A 9890-nucleotide genomic window follows, 5' to 3' on the forward strand; every position below is an offset into this window, starting at 1 on the left:
ATAATAATAATTATTAATTATTATTATAATAAATGGAGTGTATTCTTTACACACCTGATCTACCCCAGCAGCACCCAATGGGAAAAAACAGGTCAACAACATCAATGGGGGTGAACACACACAGTATGGGTGACCATGAAGGCACATCAGCTGTTGGACACAGAACCGATTGTTGAAATGGAGCCAGCAAGACACATCAGTTTAACGCCCATCAGCATTACAAGGGTTTGGTTTGGTTTGGTTTTGGGTCTTTTGTTCCAAGACAGCCAAGCTGGAGATTAACTGACTTGAAACCTCCAATGAACAATAAAGCTTTGTGTTTTTTGAAACCTGTGGAAATTGGAGTACAGATCTTGAAGAATTTATCCCTTTCAGTAACAAACCCAAGATAACATAGAGTTGTTAGAGAACCCAGAAATTGCTGCTCTTGGATTCTTCAAAGTCTGTAGGGAATACAGAATTCCAGAACCTATGACCACCTCAGTACAACCTAACCATAATCCAGAGTTTATAGTCTCATTAATTTATGTCCAGGATGAGTGCATGAATATCCCCCTTCAAAACCTAACCTATTTAAAAAAAAAAAAAACCTGCAAAGCCCACCAGCAATATCATCTATACCTTGCTCAGTATCAATTCACAGGTTTGTAGCATTTGTGCCTATAATATCTAAATCAGTAGCTCTCAACCTTTCCAGACTACTGTACCCCTTTCAGAAGTCAGATTTGTCTTGTGTACCCCCAAGTTTCACCTCACTTAAAAGCTACCTGCTTACAAAATCAGATAAAAAAAATACAAAAGTGTCCCAGCAAACTATTACTGAAAAATTGTTCACTTTCTCATTTTTACCATATAATTATAAAATAAATCAATTGGAATACAAATACTGTATTTACAGTCCAGTGTATAGTATATAGAGCAAGTCATTGTCTGTGTGAAATTTTAGTTTGTACTGACGGCACTAGTGCTTTTTATGTAGCCTGTTGTAAAACTAGGCAAAAGATGAGTTGATGTATCCCCCAGAAGACCTCTGTGCACACGTATTCTTGGTTGAGAATCACTGCTCTTGCCCCTGAAGAGTTTAGGCTTGTACTCTTTGTTTAGCATAATCATCAGATTGTGAATCGGCACGTAATAAATAAAAAATAAAAAATACTACTACATAGGACTGGCCCATGCTCTATTCCACAGTGTGCAGCAAATCACTGCCCTTCACTGTATTTGGGAGATTTCATAGTAGCAGCCGTGTTGGCCTGTATCCGCAAGAAGAAAAGGAGGACTTGTGGCACCTTAGAGACTAACAAATTTATTTGAGCATAAGCTTCCGTGAGCTACAGCTCACTTCATCGGATGTGCATCCAATCAAGTGAGCTGTAGCTCATGAAAGCTTATGCTCAAATAAATTTGTTAGTCTCTAAGGTGCCACAAGTACTCCTTGCATTTGGGAGAGATTTTCAAAGCCACAAATGGCAGGCACTTCGGCATCCAAGTCCCATTGACTTTCAATGGGAGTCAGACATTTAACTGTCATGTGTTCCTTTTATAATCTCCCTAGTCCATAGATGCATTTAGAATATTAGTTGATTGGGGAAAAAAGTCTCAATTCTACAAGTTCTGGTAATAGCTAAGATCAAACTATTCTATGTATGGTGCATGGTCTCCCTTTTCATTTGTTTTGTTTCTTAAGGTCCTGCCTCATGATTTTTGAATGTCTGGGCTTGGCAACACTGCTGTAATGTGACATGGATCTGGCTTTCAGGAGGTTGTGCCCCTGTTTATTGTTTCTACATTTAAAAAACGTGTAACAACTTTCAAATCAGTCTCACTTCAGCAATGTCTAAGGGATGAGACCCACTTTAATTTAGCGTAACATCTCATTATAACAGAGGTGCAGAGGCTCCTGTTCCTCATTGGCATAATCGCAACAAAGGGTTTCTGTGGTAGATTGCATCTGTTTTGTTCTCCCAAATTGTTCTTCTCATCATTTAGATCCATATTCATTTCACAAACAGCTTCTCTCTCACTCTCCTTTGTTCAGCTGTTAATTACCTTCATTCCCCTCATTCTTTTCATAGCCTGCCAATCCATTCACAAGGACATGAGGATCCAAAGACATATATGCACTCAATATATTTCAGATGTTAATTTACTTGTGCTTCTAGTTCAACATATTCTTATCTTCACCAAAACAAGGAAAATAAACCAGAAAAGACTGATGTGCCTAAGCAAACACCTTAACTATATATGTACCTAAGCAAGTAATTATCAAGTAATCACTGAATAATTCCAATAGATGCTGAACTTGGCTAATCTCTCTGATGAAAATCATAATTATGTACTTTGGAAAGGAAGGATGGCATTTAATTTATAGTCCATTACTTATCAGCCAGCTTTAGATGGTGATCAATGATATAACCCAATAGTGGGCCAACTTGCATTTCTATTTGAAGTATTTCTCCAAGCCCTTTCTTTGCCAAGTCACACAAATGTTCAGACATTTCTTTCACGTGGACTGGACACTAGAATGATCTCACCCTTGCATCCAGCCCCCTGGGACACCAGAGGCTGTCAGTCCCAGCCATGTCATTCAGCCTGGGAGCAAAGATGAGGATGTGGGCCTTCATGCTTTCGCACCTTTTAGGATCATTTCTGAAGGACACAGAGGTGGATTGCCAACTCAAATGTTTGTCCAAGTGGTTAAGTGACAACACAGCTTGTGGGTCAAATAATTATTTAGAAAACCCTGGGGTGGCTAGGCTGGATAATTCACTCTCACTGCGCCAGGCAGGGAGGAGGGTGAGTTGTGGGGAAGCACGGCTTATCCAGCCCAGAGATGTTTCAGAGTAGCAGCCATGTTTGTCTGTATTCGCAAAAAGAAAAGGAATACTCGTGGCACCTTAGAGACTAACCAATTTATTTGAGCATAAGCTTTCGTGAGCTACAGCTCACTTCATCGAATGCACAGAGACAGAGAGGAGGGGGAACTCCCCCTTGCTTTTACCAGAGGAAGGTGATCTGTGCTGCCCCCACTGCCCCTCACATTTAATCACACACTTTCAAGCCAGTCTGAACTAGATGATGTGGAATCCATGTGGATTCAAGGCAAACTCAGCCAATCTCCCCAGGGAACCAGCATGAGCAGAACAGGAGTGATAAGTGATACTCCAGCCGGCGATGATCCAGCCAGGGATGAAATCACACAGCTAAGAATTGAAGGTGGGCTATTCCTCATTCAAAAACACACAAAAGTGAAGGAATGCACATGCGTGCACTCTCTTTCTCTCCCCCCACCTCTCCAACATTCCTATTTCCAAGTTTATTTTGGAGTCCCATCAGTTGAAAGTAAAAAGAAAAGGAGTACTTGTGGCACCTTAGAGACTAACCAATTTATTTGAGCATGAGCTTTCGTGAGCTACAGCTCACTTCATCAGATGTTTACCGTGGAAACTGCAGCAGACTTTATATACACACAGTTGAAAGTGACTTTCTCTTTGAAAAAATGCACCTTTAGAACTCAATTAATACACCAAACACTTCTACAGAATAGGTCCTGAATGTATAAGAAATCATGTTTTATTATCACTGGAAATGAACAGATTTCTATTATGGTGTGGCTAGATGGAGTTTTTACTTCTCTAGATGTAAATCACTTAGCGAGTGGTATTTATTGTTCCAAAAATGCAGATTTATGTATTTACTTACTTCTAGCTTTGTTTTATGCACTAGTGTAGTACCACTGGCTGCTTTGTCTTGTCAAACCTGCAGTTTAACAGGATTACTGGCCTGAGTTTTGGCTCTAGGAATCAGTTTCCCAGAAGTGGACAGTGGTGTGAGAGCGCCTTCTATAGAGGGGAAAAAGAAATGTATGACAGTAAAGAAAGGCATTGCAAGCTCAAAGGCATTAAAACTAAACTGTGACTCTCAGCTGCAAGCATTATCATTTTTAATCTGTAATAAAGAAATATACAAGAAAGAGAACAGTTATCTTTATTTAAGAATAATGGGCCAAATTCACCCTAGAGATAACAAGGATATATTTTATATTTATCTGATGATGATAACAAATACTTCATCCCAATGTAGTAAAATGACAAGTAGTTCTAGTGATCTCTATTTATAAAAACACACACATACGTCTCTGTGGTTCTCCAGGCACTTAAACATTAATTAATTTGGCTTTCCAACACTCTTAGGAGATAAGTGATATTTACCTAACCCCATTTTACAGATGGGGAAAACCAAAGAATGTGCAGTTCAGTGATTTCTCCAATACATAGATACATAAATATTAAGGTCAGAAGGGACCATTATGATCATCGAGTCTGACCTCCTGCACAAGGCAGGCCACAGAATCTCACCCACCCACTCCTACAATAAACCTCTCACCTATGTCTGAGCTATTGAAGTCCTCAAATCGTGGTTTAAAGACTTCAAGGAGCAGAGAATCCTCCAGCAAGTGACCCGTGCCCCATGCTACAGAGGAAGGCGAAAAACCTCCAGGGCCTCTTCCAATCTGCCCTGGAGGAAAATTCCTTCCTGACCCCAAATATGGCGATCAGCTGAACCCGGAGCATATGGGCAAGATTCACCAGCCAGATACCCAGGAAAGAATTCTCTGTAGTAACTCAGATCCCACCCCATCTAACATCCCATCACAGGCCATTGGGCCTATTTACCATGAATATTTAAAGATCAATTAATTGGCAAAATCATGTTATCCCATCATACTATCTCCTCCATAAACTTATTGAGTTTAATCTTAAAGCCAGATAGGTCATTTGCCCCCACTGCTTCCCTTGGAAAGCTATTCCAAAACTTCACTCCTCTGATGGTTAGAAACCTTCGTCTAATTTCAAGTCCAAACTTCCCAATGACCAGTTTATATCCATTTGTTCTTGTGTCCACATTGGTACTAAGCTTAAATACTCACAATGTCACACACTCAGACCCTGATCCAGAAAGTAGCATAAGCATCTGCTTAACTGCAAGTACACGAATAACCCATGTCATTAGGACTATTCATGTGCTTAAAGTCAAACATATGCATATATGCTTTAAGAACAGGAGTACTTGTGGCACCTTAAAGACTAACAAATTTATTTGGGCATAAGCTTTCGTGGGCCTAAGGTGCCACAAGTACTCCTCTTCTTTTTGTGGATACAGACTAACACGGCTGCTACTCTGAAACCTTATATGCTTTGAATGACTGGGGCCTAAGTCTCTGGCAAAGCACAGTTTTTTCCTGACTCCTACCCAACTCTTAAACATCAGAGGTGAAACCTTTGCCCCTTTGAAGTCAATTGCAAAATTCCCATTTACATCAATAGATCCAGGATTACACCCCAGGTCTTCTTATCCCTATGCCTGTACCTTAACTACAAGGTTATCCTTCACAACACACTTATGCCCTTCCCCTACCAGAGAAAAAAGGTTCTTTGTAAATATCAAATTGTGCTTCTTAGGTGCCAGATAATGATTTAGAAGTATATAGTGCCACGTGTCTCATTTTTAAAAGGATTTCTGACATTTTTATTCCTACACGTATATAGATTTCAGTAGAAAAAGTTTTTTTCCAAAATGCTATACATTATTATGTCTGTGTGAACAGGAAGCAATTAGGTTCAGTGCAAGTTCAGATTCTACTCCACCTTTTTCCTTCATCGTTCTCCATCATAGGTTCCAGTGCCTGGGATTTAATATACACGAAACTGGATAATTTTACAGCACGTTCTGATCAGCTGTGTAGGGGACATTAAGTAAAGTTTAAAGCTCCAGTGAATGCTCAACAGCAGTTACAAAAGCTGGCATATGAGTTCTCAGAGCATGTTACTGTTAAACTCACATATCATCTGTCTGCCCTTGCACAGCCAGAAGAGGAGCTGCCTTTCATTGGGAGACCAGTTGCCTCCATTAGGCTTTTAATAACAAGCACAAATGAAACATGACAAATCATTCCATAAGGATGGGTTACAATTCCATTTTCCAAGCCAGGGAGCCCACAACACAGCTAACACAATTGATATTTGGAATGAGGTCACTGTGTAGAATGGATATGAGTCTAAAAGGGTGCATGTGGGTGAGAGCATGTGTGACAAACCCAAAGTCAGATGAGTTACTATGGCCACGTCTATGCTACAAAGGGTTTGCTGGTATAGCTATTCTGGCAAACCCTCCTCCAGATGAGTTTATACCGAAAGAGTGCTTTTACCAATATAGCTTAAACCAGCTCCCTGAATGTACTAAAAGTGCTTCTGCTGGTATAACGTAGGTCTGTATACCTGCCTCTGCAGAAGAGCTTTTGCTGGTATAGTAATGTTTGGGTTTTTCTAAAGTGACATTACTTTACCAGCAAAAGTTTATAGTGTAGACCAGGCCTGTGTCAGGGAATGGAAGAGAAAGGAAAGGGACTACGTGCGCCAAATCCTAAAACAACCTGGTTATTTGATGAGCGAGTGAGTATTAATATAGTTTTTAAAACCATTTGGGAGAATTGAGGCCAGAAAAGAGGCAGAGAATGGACTTCAAAGATACAAACAGCATCGGACAGACTCAAAGGGGGGAAGCGGATGATCGACTGAGCAATATGAAGCACACATAGAATAATGCTTCATGTTATTTGGTCAAGTCTTTCTCCAACTTGGAGACTGACCTACCAGGGTTATCCCGATCTCCTTGAAAATGAATTATTTTTTTGTGTTTGTTCTCACATGAGGAGCTGCAAGACAGTGGATGCTGCATCACAGGGGTTCTCAAACTGCGGGTCGGGACCTCTCAGGGGGTCAAGAGGTTATTACAGGGGGCATTGTGAGCTGTCAGCCTCCACCCCAAGCCCCACTTTGCATCCAGCATTTATAATGGTGTTAAATATATTTAAAAGTGTTTTTAATTTATAAAAGGGGGGAGGGAGGTCACACTCAGAGACTTGCTATGTGAAAGGGGTCACCAGTACAAAAGTTTGAGAACTACTGCTATATCATCTCTTACTTAAAGCAGTAAAAACAAACAGAGGTAAGATCATTCAGTTCTGTTCCGGTCTCTACCATTGACCCACCATAAAATCTTGGAGGTTTTTTGTTTTGTTTAAAAACACAAACAAAAACACAAACTTCTCTTGGCTTCAGGTTCCTCATCCGTAAAAAGGAGATAATGATATTTTCCTATCTCAAAGAGTGTGGTGAAAATAAATTAGTTATTATTTGCAAAGAATAATGAAAAGTGCCATGTAAATGCTAAGTTTCATAATTCTCAGCTAAGAGGCACTATATAAATGCAAAGTGTTGACTTTTTTGGTTTTAATTTTTATTTAGGGTAGACAATAGTGTGCAAAAAAAATCTGAAATCTATTTGAATTTTCGACCATACTCACATGCCTTGTGTCCTTTTTTTTGTAAACTTTGAAGTAATCAATGCTACTGACAGGAATTCTCACAAAAAGTAAATTTAAAATTCACGGAAACCAAAGCTTATATTGACATATATAAAATTCTTACTAGAAATGGTGGTTCACTCCTCCAATCAGGAAACAGAAATAATATCAAGTGACTTATCTGACCAATCATAATTAAGCCACACAGATTGATATGCAATACTGAAAACCAATCAATATGGCATAAATATTTTAAAAATTTATTCCCAGGTCACTGACCAATTAACCTGCTATTGGGCAAATCATATTACCTCTCTGATCCTTTGTTTTTCCTCTCAATCTTTGTCTATTTTATCTAGTGGCACTGCAAGTTCCTTGGGGCAGGGACCCCTTTCTACTGTGTGTTTAACAGTGCCTAGCCTGCTGGGGTCCTGATCTCAATTTGGATCCTTAAGCACTACTGTAAAATTAAAATATAATAAATACATTTGAAAAAGTATGATCTGTGAACAGGAAAAGGTGCTAAATTAATCTAGTTAATGATTAGGTGGTTACAAATTATTCTCTGAGCTCTACTTCAGAGTCAGCAAAACTCATGACTTGTGCTTTTACCACAGTAGGGCATTACCTAAGTTGAAATGACCTTGCAGAAAGGTATAACTGAGTGGCTGCAACTGAGTATACCCTACCCAAATGCAACATTTTGAAGGAGGGTATGAGAGCCAGTGGCTGCATCCTCTTTTTAAGAAGAATTTCCATGGGCGGAGGGGGCCTAAATTTTTATATTAATATTATATATCCCTCATGGAAATATTTGTGTGTGTGCATGTGTACATAGATTTCAAATGGGTTGTGGGGCAGTTATGTTAAATTTTGTATGTAACAAACTTTCAAACAGATGATTACATAATTAGCATATAAGAAATCTGCTATATTTTGATCTTATAAAGTTTTAATTGGCATCATTTTCTTCAGATTGTCATTGTAATTAGAGAGAGGGTCAAGATACAAAATCCATAGCTGGGTTGAGATTTTCCAACACTGGCAGAGTCCAGGGTTGAGATCCAGGGTTTTGCTTTGGGCCCATCTTATTTTCATACCTGTCATCCTGACAAATCTTGCTGCAACTTGAGAAGGAGAATGATCCATTGCTTGGAGCACTAGCCTGGGACTTGGGAGACCAGTGTTCAATTTATTAGTCTGCCACGGACTTCTTGTGAGACCTTTTGTGAATCAATTAGTCTCTCTGCGCCTCAGTTCCCCATCTGTAAAATGGGACTAATAGAGGTATTGTGAGGATAAAGATTATGAAGTGCTCAGTGCGACGTATCAGACTAGTGAGTAGCTGTGTCACCCCTGCCCTATAACTTGGGCAGCCCTTTCAATGCTTTGCTCCTGTAGCCTCCAGCTGGACTGCTCACAAACAGCCACCAGCATACAAGTCACTCCTAGCTATGCCTCGGTGTGTGTTGCAGCCAGCCAGCCATACCTTGGCTCTTACCAGCCATGGTTATACTGCACAGTGACCCCAACACACACCCAGTCTTAAATTTCCCCCCAGAAATGTATGTCCTGTGCTGCCCAGTCCTCTCCTGGACAGTACAAGTTTATATAATGTCTGTTATTTCTCTAATAGAAATAATATGCACACAACTTGCCACCTCAAATGGAGTGTCCCCAGACACTTCAGTGTAAACGCACTGGATTAGATAAACAATAAAACAAGTTTATTCACCACAAGGAGAGATTTTAAGTGAATACAAGTAATGAGGCATAAAAGTCAGAAATGGTTACAAGAAAAATAAAGATAAAACACAATGGGTGCCTAATTTAACAAACTGTGTTAAATTCGAAGCAAAGTTTTCTCACCACATGCTCTCAGCAGCCCTACTGACCAAACTTCTTAGGTCAGAACCCCTTCTCCCAGAATCCAAATGCTTCCTTTGTTGCTTCAGGGGCTGTGTATACAATGGGCGCTGGGGTCGGGGGAAGGACCAACCTTGGGGTGTTGGTCCTTCCTTTTTTATAGTTTGTCCCCCTCTTGAAAAACACTTCCAGCTGGGTACCAGGAGACAAAAAGTCTATGGGGCAGGATGTTCTCTGATGCTTCCCCACCACCCCCACCCCACCTATTTGAGCTCCCTTTGTTTCCCTTCCTGCTTGATGACTCTGTTTACTGCTTAAACGGAGATTAAGCAGAACACATATTCTTTTGTTTAGGACAGATCTGTTTGCCAACTTCTGTTTGGAACATGTGTTAATAGCACCAGACAGTGTAATCTTATAACTTCACATACAATGTTGCCACACATTTTATCAGAATGATACTGACCAGCAAGTTATGAGTTTTCAAATGACACTTTCCAAGGCATACTCTGTACAAAGATTATTACAATAGTGTGTAGGGTGTGGACACGGGTACATTCAGTTACTGTGGTCATGGGAAAGAGAGAAATTGTGCTTCCCTGTCCCGGCTGGAGACGATTGGCAATTTTTATGGAGGTTTTGGTGATGAATCTCTCCC

The sequence above is a fragment of the Lepidochelys kempii genome, chromosome 3 (assembly GCF_965140285.1).
Source record: "Lepidochelys kempii isolate rLepKem1 chromosome 3, rLepKem1.hap1, whole genome shotgun sequence".
Lineage (NCBI taxonomy): Eukaryota > Metazoa > Chordata > Testudines > Cheloniidae > Lepidochelys > Lepidochelys kempii.